Below are 23,185 nucleotides of genomic sequence, written 5' to 3' on the forward strand. Positions count from 1 at the left end.
GTTTGATAAGATTAGTAGGGACATAAAGAAGCCAGATGCTTTCCATCAGGACACTGGAAGAATGGCCTTAAAGGTATTTTGGAGATCTTCAGGGCTCCCACATCCATCACAGGCCCAGAGTGCCAGGGCCTTGAGGGTGGTAGAACTGTTTCAAGGGAGGGGCTCAGTGTGCCTTTGGGACCTTGGGCTTGCTGCCCAGAGCCACCTCCAATTTTTGCTTCATACGCCTGGTGCAGTGCTCTTTAGCCACCCTAGCTGGGACTCAAGTGTGGCTCAAGAGGGCCCTGGTACAGCTTGGGCTGCCACTTCAGAGGGCACAGGCTGTCAACCTTGGTGGCGAGCCTCAGAGGCCCAACCCCTGACTCACTGTGTCCAGAAGGCAGGACATGGAGTCAAAAAATATTCTTCTCAAGCTTCAAGATGTAACACTGTTTGCCTTGCTGGGTTTTGGACTTACTTGGGACCTGTTACTCCTTTCTTTTTTCCTGTTGCTCCCTTTTGGAATGGGAACATCTATCCTATGCCTGTCCCACCATTGTATTTTGGAAGCACATAACTTGTTCAATTTCACAGGCTTACAGGTAGAGGGCAGTTTGCCTCAGGATGAATCACACCTTTGAGTCTCACTCTTATCTGATTTAGATGATATTTAGATGAGACTTAGGACTTTAGACTTTTGAGTTGATGCTGGAACGAGTTAAGAATTTTGGGGCTATGGGGATGGAATGGATGTATTTTGCATGTGAGAAGAACATGAATTTTGAGGGGTCAGGGGTAGAATGTTAAGGTTTGAATATATGTGTTCCCCTAAAATTTGTGTGTTGAAACCTAAGACCCAATGTGATAGGGTTAAGAGGTGGGGCCTTTAGAAGGTGGTAAGTCATGAGGACTCCACCCTCATGAATGGGATTAGTGTCCTTTTAAAAGGACTCGAGGGAAGCATCTGGGCCTCTTTTGCCTTTTGTCCTTCTGTTATGTGAGGATGCAGCAGCAAGGCACCCTCTTGGAAGCAGAGTTGATCGGCTCTTACCAGACACCAGATCTGACGCTATGATATTGGACTTCCCAGCCTCCAGAGATGTAAGGAATACATCTCTGTCCTTATAAATTACCCAGTCCCAAGTACTTTATTGTTGCAGCATGAATGAACCAGGACAAGTCCACTTTCTATCTCCCGCCCAGCCATTGCTCCTGAGCTTCAGAACCACATATCCAACTACCTACAAGATACCTTCATAAGGATGTGCCAGGCAGTAGAAACATTCAAAGCAGAACTTCTTATTATCTCCATGCTTGCTGTCCCATGTTCCTCTTCCCTGTGACTGGCACCATTGCCCAACGAGTTATGCATGGGAGAAAACGTTCACTCCTCCTTTTCCACTGCCCCCGCCAAAGACCCAACCAATCTTCAAGTCCTGTACATTCTAACCCCTATGTAGGTCTTAAGTTCCCAGTTGCTCTTCACTTCCACTGTTCCTGCCCTGTCCAGGGCCCCCCAGATTTTCTCCTGAATGAGCCTCTCCCTGGGTTATCTGCCTCTAAGTGTGCCTTCTCCCACTATTTTTCACATGGTGACTTAGGAACAGTTTCAGTCTGACCTTGTCACTCCTCTCCATTCAGGCCTTTAGTAGTGTCCTGTTGCTTCTGTTTGGACAAAATCCACATCTTAGCCTGGCTCCTCTTCTGTCTGTAGGTATTTATCCTCCAGGATAATCAAATAGCTAATCCACTAGCCTGGCTCAGCACCAGGGCTAGGCAGAAAATTCAAATGATTGTAGCACAGTTTACCACGTTTCTGTTATTGAGCTAAAATAAAAAGGGTCAGCTTGTCCAGTTGGATTCATAAGAATCGGAGATCTCTACCAGTACTAAGCCTTACTAATAACTGCAAGGATACAAATAATTGTGAGGCCCAGGTAAAGTGTGAAGTCTGAACCACAATACAGCTCCCAGGACTTTTTTGCCACGTTAGGCTGTGCCCTGGCCCAGATTTATCACTAGGGGTCTCTACGTGCTACATGCGAGCCATCCTTCTTGAAAGGGGAGCTATTTGGGTCCTGAAACATCTTCACTTTTTTCTCTGCTAGTTTCATAGCTTGCACAACATTTTCCAGGGAGCCATCTGACATAAATCCATAGGTTCCAGGTTTGTTTACCATGAGCAGTTTTAGGAAGATAGGGCACGTCTCGCTAAAAGCATTCCACAGATAAGAGAGCTTCTGCCGGCCAACATCATTAGAGTGTTTGCCAGAGGCTCTGTCCCTGGAAGGATTATGAGGGGATTTGATGGGGTCATCTTTCTGTCTTGCCTGGGGTGTCTCTCCTACAGGTAGAGAATGAACTGCAGGCGTACAGCTGACCCTCTCTTTCCCCGTCCTGCTCTGCCCACCTCCAACATGCTGGCGCTTCCCAGAGCTCTGACCTTGGTCTCTTCTCTTCTTACTCTACATGTGTAATATGGAGCACTTCCTCCTCCTCAGCAGCTTCCTTTCTCTAGACACAGAGTCTCCCAAAGCTACCTCTTTCACCCTTCAGCTTCAGACTCACATATTCCCCTGCTCATTGCTGCCCTAATGTCCTCCAGTCCTCAGACAAGCCCATTGGGTCCTTTCTTCCTTTCAGGGCAATGACATGCACGCCCACCTGGTTCTCATGAAACCTTGAATCATCTCGGTCCTGCCAGTTGCTAGCTCTTTGTCCTAAAGTAAGTCAGAGAGGAAAACCTCTATGAGCCTCAGTTTCCACATATGTAAGGTGGGGATAATAGCCATATCTGCTTCACAAAGCTGTTGTAGGATTAAATGAGATGACACCACTAAGAGCTTATGGCAGTGGCTGGCACACCGTAAGTGCTCAATAGTTACTGGAATTATCTTTGGTTCCACTCCCATTCCTGTGGCTACTCATTACCATATGTTACAAGTTCTAGCTTCTTCTTAAGGCCCCCTTTCCATTTTCACCACCCTCTCCTCACCTCTGCCTTCACCTGTGACAACAGTTTTGGAACTAGCCTCCTCTGTGCAGCTCTCTCTGATCTCCCCTATTCTCTGTAGCCAGAAGAATCCTTCTCCATTATACATCTGATTATGTTAGTGCCTTTGAAGACTACGTTGCTCTTGGGAGAATTCCAAATTCCTTAAAGTGGTTTAGGAGGCTGGCTATGATCTGACCGCTACCTGTCTCCCTGCAACTCCTCACCTCAAATGCTGACCATTGGGTGTGCTGAACTTTCAGCTCTTCTGACCCACAGGATTTGGCAGAGGCATCCCCACCACCTGGAGCACTCTCTTCCTTTCTCTCCAGCCCTCCAACTCTCTCCCATGCTTTGCAATGCTCACTCTGCCTTTCCCCCATCAGAGCACTTTCCAGCTGCGTGGCCATGCCGGGTTACATGCCTGGACCCCTCGTGGGAATGTAAACTTCAGGAGGGCAGGGGCCGTGGCTTACAGTTGTATCCCTAGCACTTAGAACAGTGCCTAGCAGATGGTAGGTCCCCAGTAGCAGATAATCTGAGTCAGTAAGTGAGTGGGCAAGATGAAAGGGGGTGGGGTGGGGAGCAAGAGGGAAATCTTGAGTCTGGGGTTTCTGGCTTGAATGAAATTGAGATGGGCAGTCTTCAGGCAGGACTCCTTGTTGAGGGGTCATTGTTTTAATGAGTGGAGTAGATGGGCCTAGGTGAGCTTGGCAGTGGGCACTGGAGATCAGGCCTCTTGAAACAGGTCTATGATTTGACAGTTAGCATGGGAGATGGATCTCCTTCCCTGCCCCATCCTCAGCTGCCCTCACAGCCTAGCAGGGTTGGGGCAGAGCAGGCGCCCTTCCTCGGGGGGTGGCCGTGGTGTAGGTAGGCTTCACAAGGTTTCTTTCCTCTAACATCGTCTTGGGCTCTGCATGGGACAGAGATTTCACCTAGGTCTGGGAATCCTGCAACAAACTAGTGCTGTAACCCTTGTGACTGGCTGGTTTCTGTCCTGTTTCATGTGGCCTGTCCCTAAGAACCCCTTGTTGGGGATTGTTTGGGCTGTGGGTGGGTGGGGTATTCCTTGCAGTTGTCTGTAGGAAGCTACTTGCCACTACTCAGTAGTTCCTAGGCAGGAGGCTGTAGTGCCCACTTGGGAGCCATGAAGGTGAAAAGTCCCCGTTTCTCAAAGCCAACTTTTGCCTTCCTCCCCAAATCGAGCACAACTTGCAACTGTGATGGCCTTTTAATCAATTCTATATTGAAGGGTCTGGAGGAAGGAGGAGAAGGGAAAGGGCAGAATTGGGCCTTGTGCCTTGCTTGGGCATCTTGCCCCCTTGACCTGCAGAGGGGTGACAGGGCTGTGCCTGGGTCCTGTGGCCGCATGGAGGCTCCCTGCATCTTTGGAGGGTCTCCTGAGTTACTCCTCCCTGCAGAGTAATGAGGTTTCTCTCCTACTCCTGCGTCTTGCAAATTCTGTTGTCATCTGCTGACTGTCAGTAGCTTTCCTCTGCCCATTTTCTGCTGGCTCTGCAGAGGGAGGCTTGATTCCACTCTGAAGGGTGAAGCTGGAGAGTGCTGGGGAGCAGGGAGTACAGAGGCTCACACTCTAGGCTGGGGCTGATTTCTCCTCAGCCATCAGCAATCAAATCCGCCTCACCACTGTGAGAATTAATTCCTTCTCAAGCTCCCCTTCAGATAGGTGAGAAATCCGTGTGCCTCCTATTAACATAATTGTGACCCCGTTTCTTGTGAAATGACAGCCCTGGTCTGATTATGCTCAGGGAGCATCCACAGTCTGTGTCCTGGGCTGCATGACGAAAGCTTCCTCACATTAACTGGCAAATGAACAGTCCCATGGTCCACATGGTCTCTGGAAACCGCAGACAATGGCCACGTTTTATCTCAGCCATAGGATGGGGTCAAGAAGAAGTTCCAGTGTAGCCCACCACAGCTAGTTAAGTACATGCCCAGCAGCATTGAAAATGAGGGGAGGAGGAGCGCTGCACAGGCATGGCTGGAAGGACAGTAGGCTTGGAGCTGGGGGGCCTAGGCCCAACCTGCCATTTGCTAACTGTGCTTTTGGGGTCAAATCCCTTCCTCGCAAAGAGAGCAGAGGGCTGGTCCGTTAGACCTGATACTTGCTGATTCTAGGCTATCACTGAGTATAGCCTTAGAACTTGTAAACTGGGTTCCCATTTTCTGTGTTGGAGGAAGGGTCTAGAAAACTCTCTAGAAGACAGAGTTAAGAAGTCAAATCAGTGGCTGGATAAAGGCCTTCCCTCAAAATACGACACTGCAGAAGGCACCAGAGGAGCTCTCCTCCCTGGAGGCAAGGCAGTGGGCTGAGCTCAAAGCCTAGCCTGGCCATGTGCCTAGTGGGAGGCCCGTGGAAGGCATCTGGGACTGGGGATGAGACAGTGTGTCTGTTTCCTTGTTGAGTCACTCTTGCTCATCAAATATCTATCGAGCACCTCTGATGACCAAGTGGCACGAGAGAGTGGAAAGAAGTCTATAGTCAGGGGAGCTCCATGTGCACCCAGCTTAATCACTAACTGGTGTGGGCCTGCGCAAATGGCTCCTCACCCCAGCGATGTGGCCATGCACCCTACATGCCTCATCCTGTGAGGGTGAATGAGGCAGTGTTCCTGACACAGAGTGGGACTCCCCCCAATCCTGCCCCCTTCCCTCTCTCTGTGTGCACAGCAACATTTGAGACATCACAGAGGTCACTGAGGCCATTCAGAAAATGCCACTGTCTTTAAGCATGAACAGGCCCGTGGCAGGGCAGCTAGTATGTGTCCAGAAATGCCATTGCTGCAGAGTGGAAGTAACCAGGGCCCCACGGCCCGGGAACTCAGAGGAGTAAGAGGCCTGAGCAGAAAGAGTTTTATGGATGGTGCTGAGTTGAGCCTAGAGTGGCTTGGCACTTGAAGGAGAAGGAAGAAAGATCATTTCAGGGCAGAGAACAGTTTGGGTCAATGCATGGGTGCACAGAAGCTCAGAAAAGAAAGCAAACCTGTGTGGTGGGGTGTGTGCAGGTGAACACTCCATACAAGATGGTATTTCTGTGCAGGCACATGGAGGGAGGGGTGTTTGGGTCACAATGTTTTGAGCATTGGGGAGCACAGATGGCATCTGGGGGTGCTAGCCTCAGCTCTCCACTTATGGTGCAGCATGTTGGGGTGACATTTTCTTCCCCATTCTTCTCCAGGACTAGACACTGTTATTCAGTTCTCTAGCATTTTACTTTTCGTTAGCTCTTACGGAGCGGGGGAGCTGCACTGCCTTGGTGTTGGAATAGTTGTCCTCTTGTGACATTGTAAACCACCCACGCACCAGCCTTCCCACCCCTCCCCTCTGTCTATTGTTCTCCGTAGTGCTTCTCTTCATCTCTGCACCATGTGTTTACTGCTTTCTGTTCCCCACATTAGAATCTCAGCTCTGTGAGGGTGGGGACCTCACTGCTGGGTTTGCTACTCTGCCCAAAGCTCTTAGAGGACTGCAGCAACCAGTAGGCTTTTGTTGCATATCTGAAGAATCAATGAGTGAATGGCAGTTGGATGGATGGCTCCTTGATCACCTGTCGTGGGGCAGATTCATGCAGCAAGATGTCAAGTAATTCATCCAAGCCCGAATTCACATTCATTCAAGACCTTGCAATGCCCAAGAGTGGGTGGTAAATATTGTAGGATGCTCAAAGCTCCCAAGAAGATGATAAAAATGACCCTGGAGTTATGCTAAGGGCCACCCTGGCAGGCTGCCGCCTCCTGTGCCTCCTGATAATCGTGGCTCGTTGTGGGGTGTTAACTGTCATGGCACGGTGATGGCAGGGCTGAACTGGAACTCTCGCAAAGGGAGAGTGGGTTTTTCAGAGAGCCTTGGTTCAAATAAAGTCTTTCGAAATAAGATCGAGAAGTAGTATACTCTTTTCCCATGGTGTTGGTAGGTGTTAAGATGTGTTAGTCTGTTTGCATTGCTATCTGAGGCTGGGTAATTTATAAAGGAAAGGGGTTTATTTTTGCTCACGGTTCTTCAGTCTATCAGTCTATACCACATGGCACCGGCATCTGCTCCTGGTGAGGCCTTAGGAAGCTTCCAATCATGGTGGAAAGTGGAAGGGACCCAGTGTATCACATGGCAAGAGGGAGCAAGGGAGAGGAGGAGGTGCCAGGCTCCTTTAAACACACCATCTCTTTCTTGGACTAACAGATTGAGAACACTCATTATCTCAAGAACAGCACCAAACCATTCATGAGGGATCCAACCCTATGGTCCAAACAATTCCCACTAGGCCCATCTCCAACACTGAGGAATCACATTTCAACATGGGATTTGGAGGGGATGAACATCCAAACCATAACATATGTCAGTAACATTTCCTGAACTTCAGTAAACACCAGAACTGATTGCTGTCCTCTGTTACTCAGGTCCATGTGGGACCAGGGATATTAAAAGGAGGGAGGATCCTGATGGAAAATGCAGCAGAATATCAATGCTTATCAATAGACATCTGATTTCCTCCCCTACCAAGTGTGTGGGACCTCTCTGTAGATAGCCTTCCCCCTCACTCCCTGAGGCTATGGGAGCCCCTGCTTGGTGTCCAGCCCCATGCTATGTCCTGAGGTGGTCTTGGAGGTCTTTGCTGCCAGAAGTTCACAGCTAGTTAGGGAGGTAAGGCACAAACCAGGTCGAGACAGGTAGAGGAGCAGGATGGGGCAGCAGGAGGGTGCAGGGTCAGGGTGGTGAGGTCACAGAGGCTGACTCCTGAATGCAGTTGCAGAGACTCGAGATTTAGAGCAAATTTCTAAAGCTTCTTCAGACTATGAGCTTCTTCACAAGGTGAGGGAAGAAGAGAATTTCAGGCAGAGAAAACAGCAAGTGGAAAGGTGAAAAGGCAGTGTGTGTGCATATGTGTGTGCATGTGTGCCTGTGCATTGTGTGTGTGAGAGCATGTGTGCATGTTGGCCCGTGTGCACATGAGCATGTGTGTGTGCGTGTCCATGAGTGAACTGATGAAGTTTCTGGACAGTGATGTGAGGGAGGTGGGTAGGAGGAGGGAGGAGGTGAGAGGAGAAGGAGCTGGTGAGGGAGGTGAGGTCCAGGCTGTGAAGGCCTTGAATTTCCCTGGACATGGCAGGAGGCCCCTGAAGGGTTTAGGTAAGTGCTAGTGTGATCATTTCTATTCTAGAAAATCAATCCTGGCAGCTGGAGGCTGGGCGCGGTGGCTCACGCCTGTAATCCCAGCACTTTGGGAGGCTGAGGCTGGTGGGTCACCTGAGGTCAGGAGTTCAAGACCAGCCTGGCCAACATGGTGAAACCCCGTCTCTACTAAAAATTCAAAAATTAGCCGGGCATGGTGGTGGTGGGCATCTGTAATCCCAGCTACTTGGGAAGCTGAGGCAGGATAATTGCTTGAACCTAGGAGGTGGAGGTTGCAGTGAGCCGAGATCACACCATTGCCCTCTAGCTTGGGTAACAGGAGCAACAATAGTCTCAAAAAAAAAAAAAAAAAAAAAAAGAATAGATTAGGAGATGAGGCCAGAGGCAGGGCCACTCACTAGCAGGCTGTTGGAAGAAGCCAGAAGAGCGGGTAGCAGGAGCCCCATCAAGGCTGCGGCGCTAAGGATATGGACAAGGGATGGCTGGAGTGGCCATGGCCTAGTGACCGATCAACCGGTGTGTGAGGAGAGGGCCTCTGGGGAGATAAGAGTCCAGGGTCACTCCAGGGTATTATCTAGCCTGCTGGCAGGGAGGGGATGAGTGGGGACATTAACCAGGCTGGGGTGCCTGGAGGAGACCTAGTCCCAGGGCGGGATGGGACGATTTGCAGCCCTGGGTGGGTGGGAGGTGAGATCACAGCATGGTATTAGGTGTCCTGTTCTGGGCCTGACCCAGGTTTGCTTGGTAAAGCCTACTTCTGGGCTCTTTCCTCTTCCCGTTTTCCTTTCTGCTTCCATTCCCTTCCTCCCTGGTATAGTTTCCCAGTCTCCTCCCTTCCCCTTCAGCAGCAATCCCAAGATAAACAGCTGGGGAAGAGGAGCTGTGGAAACATCCAATCAGGGGAGGTTATTAATCCAGGATTCTAATTATGGTGTCACTCTGTGTCTCTTGCATGGTAACAAGCCAGCCTCAACTGCTTGAGCTAAGAGCAAGCTCAGTGTTTCCTTCAAGCAGCATCGTGAACAGATTCCTGCCAGACCCTTCAGAGCAAGCACCCCACACCCCTAGCCCAGGGTCTCTTCCTCGATAGGGGGTGATCTGTCTGCCCCTCACTGTTTTCTCCAAACAGGTAAGACTGGTGTGGCCAAGCCCATGATTGGCAGCGAAGTGCACATCAACACAGCAGCCCTGGCTTTCAGCAGCTGAGGTCAGCTGTTGAGCCAAGGCATTTTATTTATCTGCCTAACTGCCATGACCTCTTCTGGGAGCCCTGGGCTGGGGTGGTGCCCTCACCTCTGGTATGGAGGAAGGAGCCCTGGCCCAGGGGACCTTTCTTTGAGTAACTGTTCTGTGCAGGGCTCTGGGCTCAGTGCTGAGGATGCACCATGGATCAGACAGAGGCTCACAGACCTCAGCCATTTCTTTGGCATGAGGTCATTGCAGCTCAGAGGAGGGGCTGTTGACCTTGACCGCATGTGTCTGTGTGAGTAGAGTGGGGAAGGTTCAGAAAGGTTGCTTCTTGTTATTGCTCGTTTCTAAGTTGCTTCCAAAGCCCCCAATGGGCTTCTCAGCTCTCTCAAGAGGAAGGCAGAAGAGAGTCAGAGAGAGATGGGACAATGGAAGCACAGGTTGGAGGGATGTGATTGCTGGCTTGAAGATGGAGGAAGGGCCATGAGCCAAGGAATGCGGGTGGCCTCAAGATGCTGAAAAAGGCAACAGAACAAATTCTCCCCTAGAGCCTCCAGAAGGAGCGCAGCCCCGCCAATACCTCGTTTTTAGTTCAGTGAAACTCATTCAGACTTCCGATCTCCAGAACTGTAAGATAATAGGTTTGTGTGTGTTCAGCCACTCAGTTTGTGGTACTTTGTTATAGCAGCAACTGGAATGTAATGTCAGGGGCCAGATTTCAAGATGCTGTAAGCCATGTCAAGGGGTTTGGATTTTGTTCTGTAGGGCTCAAGGCTTATCACTACTTAGGATTCTGTGTATGTTAAGCACATAAGCTTAGATTATGAGGGTTTGAATACCACCCTTGCCAATAACCAGCTTTCTCAAAGCTGCAGCATTTTCAGCTCCAAAAGTGGGGAATCATAGTTCTCATCTCATTGGCCTAGCATAAAGATTAAATGACATGATGTCTGTAAGGTGTTTAGCCTGGTGTAGGCCAGGAAAGTGATTGTTACTTTTACTTGCTTGGCAACCTTAGGTAGAATAATGCCTCATTTTGTGGCTTTGATCATGGCGTCTGCCCAGGGAAGGTATAGCAACCCCCCTCCAACCCCCTTACCCCCCAGGAATAAGTGAATTTTGTGATATGATTGTATTAGTCCATTTTCATGCTGCTGATAAAGACATACCCAAGACTGGGTAATTTATAAAGAAAAAGAGGTTTAATGAACTCGCAGATCCACGTGGCTGGGGAGGCTTCATAATCATGGCGGAAGGCAAAAGTCACATCTTACATGGTGGCAGACGGGAGAGAAAAGACAGCCAAGTGAAAGAGGTTTCCCCTTATAAAACCCTCAGATCTCATAAGACTTATTCACTACCATGAAAACAGTATGGGGGAAACTGCCCTCATGATTCAATTGTCTCCCACCAGGTCCCACCCACAACATGTGGGAATTATGGGAGCTACAATTCAAGATGAGATTTGGGTGGGGACACAGCCAAACCATGTCAATGATGAACTGGAAAAGAATTGAAGGGTGTGCCCCTATTGGCCTGGCATGTGGCTGTCTGCCCACCCATGGGGGGAGCAGGTTCCTATTCACCCTGCTCACCTAGCCGCTGCTTCCCTCAGCTCCCCACAGGCATGCCTGCATTCCTGCGCCCCTTATGGGCTATATTCATTTCTGGCCCCTGCACTATGCTCCAGGCATAAGCTATTTTAGTTATAAATTCCTTGAAATGCTACACCTTCCCTGCCCACCCGGACAGAGACCTCCCCAGGCCCAGCTGTCAAGTATCGATTTCCCCTTTAAATATTACTGCAGTCCAGGAGCATGTATGGATTAATTGACGAGGCTAGGCTTGTACCTGCACACTTCATTAACAGCTGCTACTAATTAGTGGAGTAGTCATTAAGAGACCTACTGGGGTTTTGAGGATAATAGTTTTATTTATTTTTTTCCATGACTCTAAAGCATACTATAAACTGGGGAGTGAAACGCCATGGGCCCAAGTTTGGATGGGAGTCACGGGGTAGCCTGTGCTCTGGATCTGCCCTAAGAACACAACAGAAACTAGGACATCACCACAGTGGGACCCAGAGTTAAGAAGCCCTTCAGGTCATCTGGTCTACTATATGTGGCTACTGTGGCTGGGACTGGGATAGGGGCAGGGCCTCATTCTCAAGGTCACACAGGGACAGGGAGGCAGAGCTGGGATGAGCACCAAGGGCTGCTGGCCTTGTTGCTGGCCAGGGCTTGTTTGCTAAATGGGGACTCTGCCGCATACATTTGGAGAGCCCAAATGTGGGAGGATAGACCAAGCTCATGGCCACATCCTCTGCCTGCCCCAATCTTACCCTCTTTTCCCAAGAGGGTGTTGCCCTTCCTTTCCCGTTTCTGGGCCTCCTCCCATCCCATCCATATCACTCCACCCTTCCCACTCCCACTGGAGTCCTGCTATACCTTGGTCCTGGAACCCCTTTTTCTGTCCTTAGCATCTCCAAATGGACTGGACTTGAGAAGAAAACAGTACTGCAGTGGACCCCTTGGGTCATCCATTCTGATGGAAACAGTGAGTGGAATTAATCCTAAATCTTTGAATTTGGGCAACTCACTGACTCCCTCAGCTTTATCCTCACCAGCTCGTGGTGAGGCTGAATGCACAGTAGTAAAGGGGACCAAGCATGGGGATGGCATGGAAAGAGTGGGTCCTCAGCAGATGGCAGTGCCTGTGCCCCTGTGCTCCTTAGGGAGGTGGTCTGCGGGCAAACCATCGTGCTTTCCTCAGGCTGACCTGGACCATTCACTGAGTGCACACTGAGAGATTTTACAGCAAAGGAATAGAGGCTTGACTTATTATTTCCTTCTTGTTTTACAGATAATGACAGTAATTCGCTTCACTAACCTTCCCTGAAAGCTTACTACGTGTCAGGAAGTGCTGTTCTAAAAGGGCTTCACATGTATTCATTCATTTCATCCTCCTGACAATCCTGCGATACAGGTGTTTTTGTTATGAGTCCTATTTCAAAAAAGCAGAAGCGAATACAGTAAGTTGCCTGTGGCTACACAGCATGTCAGAGGTAGAGATGAACCCGGCATTCCAGCTCACAGTCCAAACCCTTAGCCACGGAACTCTCTGACCTCTTAGAGAGGTCGATTTCCTGGCTAAGGGAAACCCCTGTTTCCCAGTGTGTGCTATGTGGGTGGCAGCTGTGTTGGTGCCACAGGTCTGTGTCCCCTGGACATCTGCTGATTTATCCAGGGTGGGCACTTGAAGCAAAGACTGTCCACACTATATAATTTGAGTGATCTGGCTCAAAAGTGCAGGCTGGGCCAATCTGAGTTCGATCTGGGGAAAGGTATGGAAGAAGCTGAGCCTGGAGGTGGGGAGAGTTGATGAGCTTGACTTAGGGCTGGAGACTCATCATGATAACCAACTATGAGTGACTGGAGGAAGCCAGCTGGCTGAGGAAGGAGACAGAAAGGTGAATGAATGCCATGAAAGAGACCTCAGTCCTGGAAGGGCAGCTTTCCCCGACAGTCTCAGGGTGCTGGCTCCCATGGAGTCAGGCTGCTCCTGGCCTCCTGTTTAGGTATTCTGGTGAGGATGTGCTTTATGTCGAACTACAGATGACCCTTGATTTACGATGGGGCCATATCCTAATAAACCCATGGTAAGCTGAAAATACTGTCAGTCAAAAATGCACTTTTGGGCTGTGCACGGTAGCTCATGCCTGTAATCCCAGCACTTTGGGAGGCCGAGTTGGGCAGATCACTTGAGCCCAGGAGTTTAACGTGGTGAAGCCCTGGCTCTACAAAAAATACAAAAATTAGCCGGGTGTGATGGTGTATGCCTATAGTCCCACCTACTCAAGAGGCTAAGGTGGGAGGATTGCTTGAACCCAGGAGGTGGAAGTTGCAGTGAGCCGAGAAATGCGTCTGCACTCCAGCCTGTGTGACAAAGTGAGACTCCATCTCAAAAAAAAAATGCACTTTTTATTTAAGATATTTTCAACTTTTGATGGGTTTGTTGGGATGTAGCCCCATTGTAAGTTCAGGAGAAGACTGAATTTGTATTACTTTTGCACCATTGTAAAGTCAAAAAATCCCAAGTGGAACCCTCATAAGTTGGGGACTGTCTGTAATTTCTCTCTTTGAGTCTCTCTGGTTGAACTAGCAGCCTCTCTCTTCCTTGGAAACAGAATAACTCTAATATGAACAGTTATCTTATCAGCTTTATAGAGTAGCACCAATGTGAGGTGGGGCTCAACCCCATCTATCAAGCAAGGCTTCTGCACAAGAGCAATATCCTTTTTAAAAAATTTGTTTTAATTTTTTTTTTTTTGAGACATAGTCTCGCTATGTCACTGAGGCTGGAGTGCAGTGGCATGATCTCAGCTCACTGCAACCTCTGCCTCCCAGGTTCAAGCGATTCTTGTGCCTCAGCCTTTTGAGTAGCTTGGACTATGGGCATGTGCCACCATGCCTGGCTGAATTTTGTATTTTTAGTACAGATGGGGTTTTGCCATGTTGTCCAGGCTGGTCTCTAACTCTTGACCTCAAGCAATCTGTCTGCCTCAGCTTCCCAAAGTGCTGGGATTACAGACGTGAGCCACTGCACCCAGCCCACAATATTCTTAAATATAACTGGCATAGATGGGTAAAGTACTCTGGACACAGTGCCCAGCTGGACATAAACATCTGTACTAGTCAGGGTAAGGATAAGGTAAGTGGCTTATGGAGGACTGAAGTTTCTTTCTTTCTCACTGCACAGTTCTAAAGTGAATGGCCTGGGTTGGCAGGGCAGCACTGAGCCTCAGCCATCCAGGGATTGGGGTCCTCCAAACCACTGCCCCCACATCCTTGAGACCCTTGGTGTAATCTCAGTGTTGGAGTAGGGAGGTGCCATGCCTGGTTCTGCCACAGCTGGAAGAGAGTATGGAGGGGCACCTGATGTCCCAAGTCATCTCCACTCCCCTTCCACTAGTGAGAACTTAGCACATGGTCTCACCTAGCTGCAAGGGAGCCTGGGAAGTGTAGTCTTTATCAGGGTTGGCAAATGCTGTCTGTAAAGAGCTGGATAGGAAATAGTTGCAGCTTTGTGGGGCCATATACTCTCCATTGCAAGTACTCAACTCTGCCCTTGTAGCTTGACAAAGACCATAGAAAATATGCAAATGAATGGGCATGGCTGTGTTCCAATAAGACTTTATTGACGGACACCTAAATTTGAATTTAATGTCACTTTCATGTGTCATCAATATTATTCTTTTTTTCCAACCATTAAAAAATGTAAAAGCCTTTCCTAGCTCATGGCCATTCAAAACTAACTAGTGGTTTGGAACTGGCTGGTGGGTCATAGTTGGTGGACTCCTGACTCCTGGTCTGGACAGTGATTTTGGGCTTGGCCACACTTTGTTAGGGGAGATTGGATTTTGGCAGAGAGTGAGTGATCTCTACCACTACGTTTACTGCAGGGCTTGCTTAGAGAGAGGCGTTTTAGCAAAAGCAGGGTGCCCCCTGCCCCCTTCTCTGTACAAAGAGAAGAGCAGAATTCACTTGGTGAGGAGGAACAGCCATGCCCCTCTTCCCAAACTTTTCAGGAGCAAGGAGGGAGAAGCCATGGTGGGGGGCTCCTGTTGTCAGCAGGTTGTAGAGAAAGTGTCAGCTCAGCCCTGGAAGGTCTTCTGCAATGCCAGATAAGGAGCTACAAGCTGGCCTCCCAGGGCTAGAGGCTTGCCATCCAGAAGGAACCAGTGGCTGGGCTGGGAGATAGGTGGCAGCACCCCCATCCCTGCCACTAGGGCTCAAGGACACCATGCAGGAGGTGGCTTTCAACCAGACAATGACAATTTTTAATAATTAGAAAGTGACAGCTACAAATATAAAATGTGACCAAAAAATCTGTCAGAAGGAATGAAGATACCATTATTTGGAGAGTGTTTTCCTCCATCCCTCCCTCCTCCTCATCAACTCCCAATGTGGGGGTGGGAGCTTGCCAAGCAAAGCTGATATCAGTTATTGAGAAAAATAGAATCATTCCCTGTTTGTACATCACTGAGTTTATACTGTCAATCAAAACAGCTACACATATTTTTAGCATCAACTGCCAATTATTCTTTCTGTCTCAGAATAATCAGAACCAAAGACTGAAAAATTCACTTAAGGGTATTAGACATGGAGTCAGGCCAGCCTGGGTTCTGATGGTCCTGGTTCTGACAGGTCCTGTGTGACCTCCACAAGCCCTGTGACCCCTCTGGGACTCAGTCCCCTCATTTGTCAAATGGAGGAGAGTAAAACCTATCGTGCAGGTTTGTGGGGAGAAGCCCATTTCGGAGCATTGCTCAACGGCAAAGGATGACTTTGGTTTGTCTCTGTGGGTCTCAGTCTTCTCGTGTGTCAAGAGGATGTTTGGATTCCATGGGCTGTTTCCACTGTGACTTTCAGTCGCTGCACCACTGATGGTTGAGTCTCTGACTTTGGAGGAGAACGCTGCCCTTCACTGGTGCTTCCTTTTACAGGGAGGTTTTGAAGAAGATGAAAGCAGTGGCTTGATTAGGAACTTCCTGCTCTTCAACCTTCCCAGGCTTTCTGGACACAGTGCAAGCTGACCTCCTCTAGGATGTCCTCCTAGATTTCTTCAGGCACAGGCCATCTCTCCTGTTTCTTAGGGACCCATATATTTAAACTTGACCTCTACCCCAGCCTTTGTTGTCTACTTTCTGGTCTGCCTGGGGAATTTGCTAGAGGTAAACTCCCTGTAGCCACTCTGTTAACTGATCCTAACCCTAACCCTCACCCTAATCCCACCTGGAGCTCTGTGAATGGGTCTGACATGCACACACACATCATAGCTCTGTCAGCAACACTGGCCCCACTTACTGGCTTTAACCCCCACTGAGCCTCAGGTCCCAATATTTGCCTTAAGGCACCCTTGCTTAAACAGCCTATTTAAACACACTCACTTGTTTGACTTGGGTGTTGGACACGAGCCCTGCTGTTCAGTTGCTCCTCCCATCCCATAAGTGTGGGCTGGAGGTGCCCTGTTCTGGGGCTAGCCTGGGAGAGGCCACCAATCTCACATGCCTGTCATGCAAAGGAGACAAGCACCCAGATCTCCCAGCCAGGAGCCCCTGTTGATAGCCATGTCCTCTTGGACCCTGGGGTGATGTGGAGAGCACAGCAACCAGCTGGTCCACAGACTGTGCAGATGTTCTATTGGCCTCACATTGCCCACTGGCTTTGTGGAAGCAGGAAACGCTATCTCAAGTGGAGCTCTGTCCCCTCTTCCTGTCACCGTACAAATGATGGATCAATGACCACCTTGGGAGAGTGATGTTCTTAGGGAACATGTGAGAGAGCCAGCCAATGAAATATATGATGCAAAATTAAAGATGCTGGTCCTTGTTCACCTCATTAACCATCTAAACTCTTAGTATGTGTGAGGCATGTTGTGGTATGTGACATCATTTAATTCATCCATTCATTAATTCCTTTTCCATTCAGTGTTTGTGGTCTCTCCATAGGTGCTGGGAATATGGGGCAAACAAGACAGAAATAGTTCCGGGTCTGGTGGCGCTTACAGCCTGGGAGGAGCTACACAATGAAACAATTACAAAAGCATTTGATTTTATGAGCCTTCAGCCTGGGCTGTGGAGTTGAAGGTGGCCAAACAATGGTGAGGGCCAGGGTATAGGGCAGAGCACCCAAAATGTTCCAGGCAGAGAGAAAAGAAAACAGGTGGGAGAGCTGAAGGGAGATGCTTGTGTCTGGATACCAAAGCATGGGGGTGGGCAATGTGGTGCTCTGAGGGAGTAGGGAGGGGCTAGACTCTAGGGGCCCCAAAAAGCATGACAATAGTGTTTGAACTTTAGCTGGAGAGCAAGGGAAGCCCCCAAAGCTTTTCTGGCAGCTGTACAGCAGGACAGGTTTTCACTTTAGAAGGACTCCTCCGGCTGCTGTGTCCAGGGTACACGGATAGGAGGAGAGTGGAAACTGCTGAGGTCACCCAGGTAAGACATGTGGAAAGCTAGAACCATTAGGATGGCATGCAATGGGTTGAGATCGGTTCGAGAGCTCTAAGGAGGAAGAGCCCACAGGACTTGGATATAGGGAGAGGGAACATCAAGACTGTTCTTAGGTCTCCCTTTTGAGTGTCTGGTTGGACGGTGGCGTCTTTAATTAAGATTGGAAACACAGAGGGATAAATGGACTTTGGGAGGAAGATGATTGCCCGTGAGACCCCCATGTGGATCTGGAGTTCAGGAGAGAGGTCTGGGGCAGGTAGTGATCAAGATGGGAAGTCGGAGGTATAGAGGTGGAGACAGGCTCCTCTGGAGGGCTCAAGTCTTTCAGAGAGGAGTGGACAGGGCCTGGCGTGGAGCACTGGAAACTTTGCTCAATGCTCCACAGCCTCTATGTACAGTCCTCAAATTATATACCAATTATGCACCAATTATATAACCCTTCTTGGTCAACCAGAGGAAAAGAAAGATAAAACTATGGGGGAGGATAAGGGTTGTTTTGGTGCCTTCTCCTACTCATCCCAGCCACAGGGGCTTTGCACTTGTTGTATGAATTCCTGGACCACCCCTTCCCTAGATGTTGGTCTGGCTGGCTCCTCAGCCTTCAGGTCAAATGTCACCTTCCCTGATCACCATCTGATTACTCTGTCCCAAACTGTGCTGCTCTCAGCTGTCCCAGCCACAGCAACTGATTTGACTTTCTTGTCTTCTTGTCTTTCCTTCCTTCCTTCCTGCCTGTCTCCCTCCCTCCCTCCCTTCCTTCCTTCCTTCCTTCCTTCCTTCCTTCCTTCCTTCCTTCTTTCCTTCCTTCCTTCCTTCCTTTCCTCTTTCCTTCTTTCCTTTCTCTCCCTCTCTCTCTCTTCTTATTTTAGAGACAGGATCTTGCTGTGTCGCCCAGGCTAGAGTGCCATGACACAATCACAGCTCACTGGAGCCTTGAACTCCTGGGCTCAAGTGATCATCTCAGCTCAGCCTCCTGAGTAGCTGGGACTATACGTGTGCACTACCACACCCAGCTAATTTTTTTTTTTTTTTTTGAGACAGGGTCTCACTCTGTTGTCCAGGCTGGTCTTGAGCTCTTGGGCTCAAACAATCCTCCTGCCTTGGCCTCCCAAAGTGCTGGGATTACAGTCCTGAGCTACCAAGTCCTTGCTCATTCCTTTGTGCGTCTTTTTTCTGTTTCTCCTGACCATGTAAAACCCCTGAGGGCAGGGACCTTATCTGTGCATTGTTCACAGCTGCTTCTCCAGCACTGTCCTTGGCTTGAGTTATTCTCAATTCCCCTTCCCTTCTCCTAACAGGCATGCAGCAGCAACACATGTGTGTGGGCTCTAGCTCTCGTGTCTCTCCTGGGTCTGTTCCTGTCTCTCAGCCACCGCTGTCTGAACTGGATCCATGAGCAGGTCTTGCTTGGGTCACTTGTCTTTCCTCCCTCTGCTCTTCTGTTGTATGATTCACATGGCAGCCAGGAGCCTCTGTCTAAAATGGAAATCTTCTCATGTGGTTCCCTTACCTACACTCTGCAAACGACATCTGAAAACAACTCCAAATGCCATATGACCCTTTTCAGAGGCCATGATAGTCTAGCCCCTGCCTACCCTGCCAGTTTTCTCTCCTCCTTTGCCCTTCACTCTGCATCAGACGCACGGAGCTCTCAGTGTCTCTAGTGTGCCGCTCCTCCCTCTCACCTGGGTGCCTCTGCTCTGCCTGCCATAGCTTGTAGGAGCTCTCTAAATACTGAATGCACACATGACAAATCCAGGTCAACAAAGGGAGAAAGGATACTCACCGGGATAGATTTGCCTCCTGTTTCTCTCCCCTTCCAGGGAAGCCTAGCAGAGCGTCTTACATTCTCACTGCATGTCTCTCGTAAGCCCCAAACACTTTCCCATGTCCTAGCATTTGATGCCTGAGCCCCTCAACCCAGTACCTTGAACTGCCTCCAGGGCCCCAGCCATCCCAGGCAGCCTTAATTAATTGTAAAATTGATTAAGCAGCCCCCTTTGTTAGGCTGGGCTTGTGTTTATTTGTATTTTCATACTATTATCCTTTTATACTTCTCTGGGTGCCTTCGGCTCTCTACTGACACCTTTTATTGGGGAAATGTTAATTTAAAAATCATCTATAATGCAGGTGTCACAAATCAAAGCTGTTCGGTAATGAGTTGCTCTTATGTCGTATAAAAACAATTAATTAAAACCCTTTCTGAGAAGTTGTGCTGGCAGATTGATGTTTCCCAGTGTCTCCCCCTCGACCTTCCTTTCTAAGGACCCTCATGCACTCAGCTGGCTTCTATGGGGGGATGGTTTCCTCCCACCTCTCCCCAGGAAATAGAATCCCAGCCTGGTGGAGTGGAGAAGCCTCCAAGAGGGCGTCGGGCCCAACCACCTTGCGTTATGGAGCACAGAGAGGGATTATGCTGTGGTCACATAGCACCTAAGTGGTTGCACCAGCCTCAGAACAGGCTGTCCTGCCTGAGTCGTTCCTCGTGATCACTGCTGGCGTTTCTCCTGCTGGCCTTCATGGTAAGGCTGATGGCCAGGGCACACAGGAGCAACGGCACTGCTTGTCTAGCAAGTACCACTCTCTGGCCTGCTCCACAGCCCGGCCACAGCAAGGGAGGTGAGTCATTCTCCGCTGACAGATGCAGTCACTCCACAGATGCTTTCCATCTTTGCTAATTAATTCTGCACTTAAAATAATCCAGGGGCTCTAAGTTCTGGTCTTGCCTCTGCTCCTGACCCATCCTGTAACCTTGGGTAAATCACTTCCCCTTGGTTGGGCCTCAGCTTCTCTCTCTACACAATGGGTACATTGATTGAAACCAGGGGTTGCAAATTCAAATACTCATAGGTACCATCAATGAATAAGGCAGTCCCAGCGGGACCTGGAAAAAACCATAGAGGAGCATGCCCTATCTGAAGGAGACCACCTCTATCCCTTTTGGATGCTTGTGGCCATAAGAGAAAGCAGGCCTGGCACTGCTCTTTGCAGAGAAACTGGAAATCCAGCTTGGGATTTCAAAATGTTGATGAGTGGGCCAGCCCTTGCTCAATTTGTCCTCAGAGCATCCTTCTTCCACATTTCCTGTTCTGCTCTCAGGGGCTGGCCATGTCTCTCTGTGACCTACTGAGGTTCCAGGGTAGCCGGGTCATCCTGGCTCCTGGGCTTCGTCACCAAGACCACCTTCCTCCCTCCTCACCTCCCTAGGGTCTAGAGCTGGTGCTGATCTCTGGGTTGCCTTGCTGTTTCTCCTCACCTGCGTCTCCAGTCTTCATGTTAAATTCCCTCTGTTTTAAATACCTCCCATGGTTTATAGGTTCCTGGTTGGATCCTGACTGATACATTTCATAATTTTATTAACAGACATTATTATTAATGAACACAAGGAAGAGCAAAAATCTTGTCTGTGGGTGGCTGGATAGGGTATGAAGATTCTAGGTTATGATTTAGTTCAGGGTAGACCTGGGAAATCAGATGGTATCAGTCACTGTAGAAGTTTCTAGTCTTATATACTCTCCAGGGCTTCTGCATCTGGCCCTTCTGCCTCCACTAAAAAGTGACCTCTCGTTCTCCATTGCTGGGACTTCTTCTGGCCCTGCCCTGGTTGGTGGTTCTTTTTTTTTTGAGACTAGGCCTTGCTTTGTCACCCCAGGCTGGAGTGTAGTGACACGATCACAGCTCCTTGCAGCCTCAACCTCCTGGGCTCAGTTGATCTTCCCACCTCAGCCTCCCAAGTAGCTGGGACCACAGGCACACCACAATGCCTGGCTAATTTTTTTTGTATTTTTATAGAGATAAGGTCTCACTATGTTGCCCTGGCTGGTCTCAAACTCCCATGTTCAAGTCATCCTCCTGCCTCGGCCTCCCAAAGGGGAAGTGGGATTACAGGTGTGAGCCATTGTGCCTGGTCTGGTGACTTCTTTTATGAAGGGGGATTGGGTGGACTCCATGTAGGCAAATGACTTTCTCCCTCCCCTGACCTCTCCAGCCTTCTCCACAGCCCAGCCAGCCACAGTGAGGGAGTCATTAGCACTGGAACCCAGGGTCCACGGCCTTGGAGGATCTGGACCCTCTCTGCATTTGAGGAACTTGGCCTCCAGTCAGGGAGCCAAGAAGCCCCTGCCAATCAAGGAGGGGGTGTGGGCTGGTGGGGGAGGCAGCCTTGGGGCATGGAAGCTAATAGACCAGGCTCAAGGGTTCTACTCCTGACTTCTAGATTGTTCCACCTCCGTATGGAATATGTTCCTTCTGTCTAACACTGTGTGATTTGGGGACCATCCAACTCAAATGAAAGATGCCAAGCCATGCAGTGAGCCAGCCCCTCCCCAGTGTGGGGTGCCCCCTGCCCCCCGCCCAGCTCCCCTGCCCTCCCAGCTGAGGGAGGATTGCTGCCTGGTGATCTCAGCCTCCCCTCCAAGTGGGCTGTGAAGTGTCTAATCCAGGCTTTCATCTGGCATCCACAATTATAATGTCAAGATTGAATAATCTGCCTTTATCTCCCGGGTGACAGCCATGTAGAAACTTCAAAAGAAACAGTTTTGCTGGCATCTAACAGCTTTTGTTAATTACTATATCCCAAAGAAAATGAAATAAAGGAGGGAGAAAAATGATATTTCTCTGTGACAACTTTGTAAAAATATCAGTGATGAAGCAGCGCGGTTTAAGGGCTTTAAGTATTCATGCGGCTGAGATGGGGCCTCTATCCTCCCACTGGGAAGCTTGAGCGTGCCCGAGGGTGCATGCACACACACACTCGCACACTCACACATGCCCACACGCACTCACGCACTCGGATCTGCTCCCAGACTCCTTCACACACCATACATGTGGTTATGGGCACTCACCTTCATAACCCTCTCACAAAGTCCTCTGCTACACACACGCACACACACATGCACACACACACACGCACACACTCACATGAGTAGAGTACTCCTTCTTTCACTGGATGGTTCAGAACCCTTTGCATGCCCCCAGTTGGTGCTAGGGACACAGGCTTGAAAGAGGGTCCTCTCAGGGTAGCAGGTCAGTGAGGAAGACACACAGGCAGACAGTAGCTCGTTTTCTGTTTTCTCTTGTGTCACACTGCGCAGGTGTCCTGTGCCATGTGGGCACCTAAGAACCATGTGATGGAGGGAGCAAGAGCACAGGCTGTGGGCCGGGCTGCCTGGATTTGAATCCTGGTGCTACCTTGTTGTAGCTGTGTGACCTCGGGAAAGTCATTCAACTTCTCTGTGCTGGAATGTCTTCACCTGTAAAATGGAGATAATAATAGGGTGTCCCGGACAGGAGGAGGTACAAGATGAGGTAAATGAAGTAACACAGATAAAGTGTTCCTCAAATGCTGTCATTTAGAGGTGTGCAGAGTGGCTGACTCTGCCTGCGGAGGAGTGGCCTGGCATTACCAGAAGGCTTCATGGAAGAGGCGATATTTGAGTTTGCAGCCTTGAAAGTTAGAGGAAAAGGAGTGCATATCCCAGGCAGAAAAAACAACTCGTGCAAAGACTTACAGGTATGGAGGCACATTCATGTCCCATCCGTGGTGAACATCTGGTGTGACTGGAGGACAGTGTGAGGTATCAGGAGGAGAATTGGATGGGTAAAGGCTCTGAAAAGGTAGGCGGGATGTACCTTAGTGGTGACAGACCTTGGGTGTCATCGAGAGGGTGGAGTTTCCCTCGAGGAGCTGGGGGCTGCTGAAGGGCTGCAGTCTGTTGAGGGCCCCCAACAGATGGGGGGAGCCATGGAGAATCAGGGGGCAGGTGGGCATGGCCTGGAGTGGGCCTGGAAACAGGAGACCAGGGTGTTCTGAGAGGTTATGGGGCACCCCCACACTCACTCGCTGACACACACACTCACAGGTG

General features: G+C 49.6%; 1 long non-coding RNA gene across 1 annotated transcript; it reads left to right on the forward strand.

Moving 5' to 3' along the window:
* The first annotated feature begins 9,106 nt into the window (after window positions 1-9,106).
* LOC116478991 (uncharacterized) lies at window positions 9,107-21,933 on the forward strand. The gene is made up of 3 exons (XR_004250908.1): window positions 9,107-9,251; window positions 21,114-21,209; window positions 21,310-21,933. It is a non-coding gene; the product is annotated as an uncharacterized LOC116478991 (long non-coding RNA).
* Window positions 21,934-23,185: the final 1,252 nt, after the last annotated feature.

This window comes from Hylobates moloch, unplaced genomic scaffold, assembly GCF_009828535.3.
Source record: "Hylobates moloch isolate HMO894 unplaced genomic scaffold, HMol_V3 SCAFFOLD_3, whole genome shotgun sequence".
Lineage (NCBI taxonomy): Eukaryota > Metazoa > Chordata > Mammalia > Primates > Hylobatidae > Hylobates > Hylobates moloch.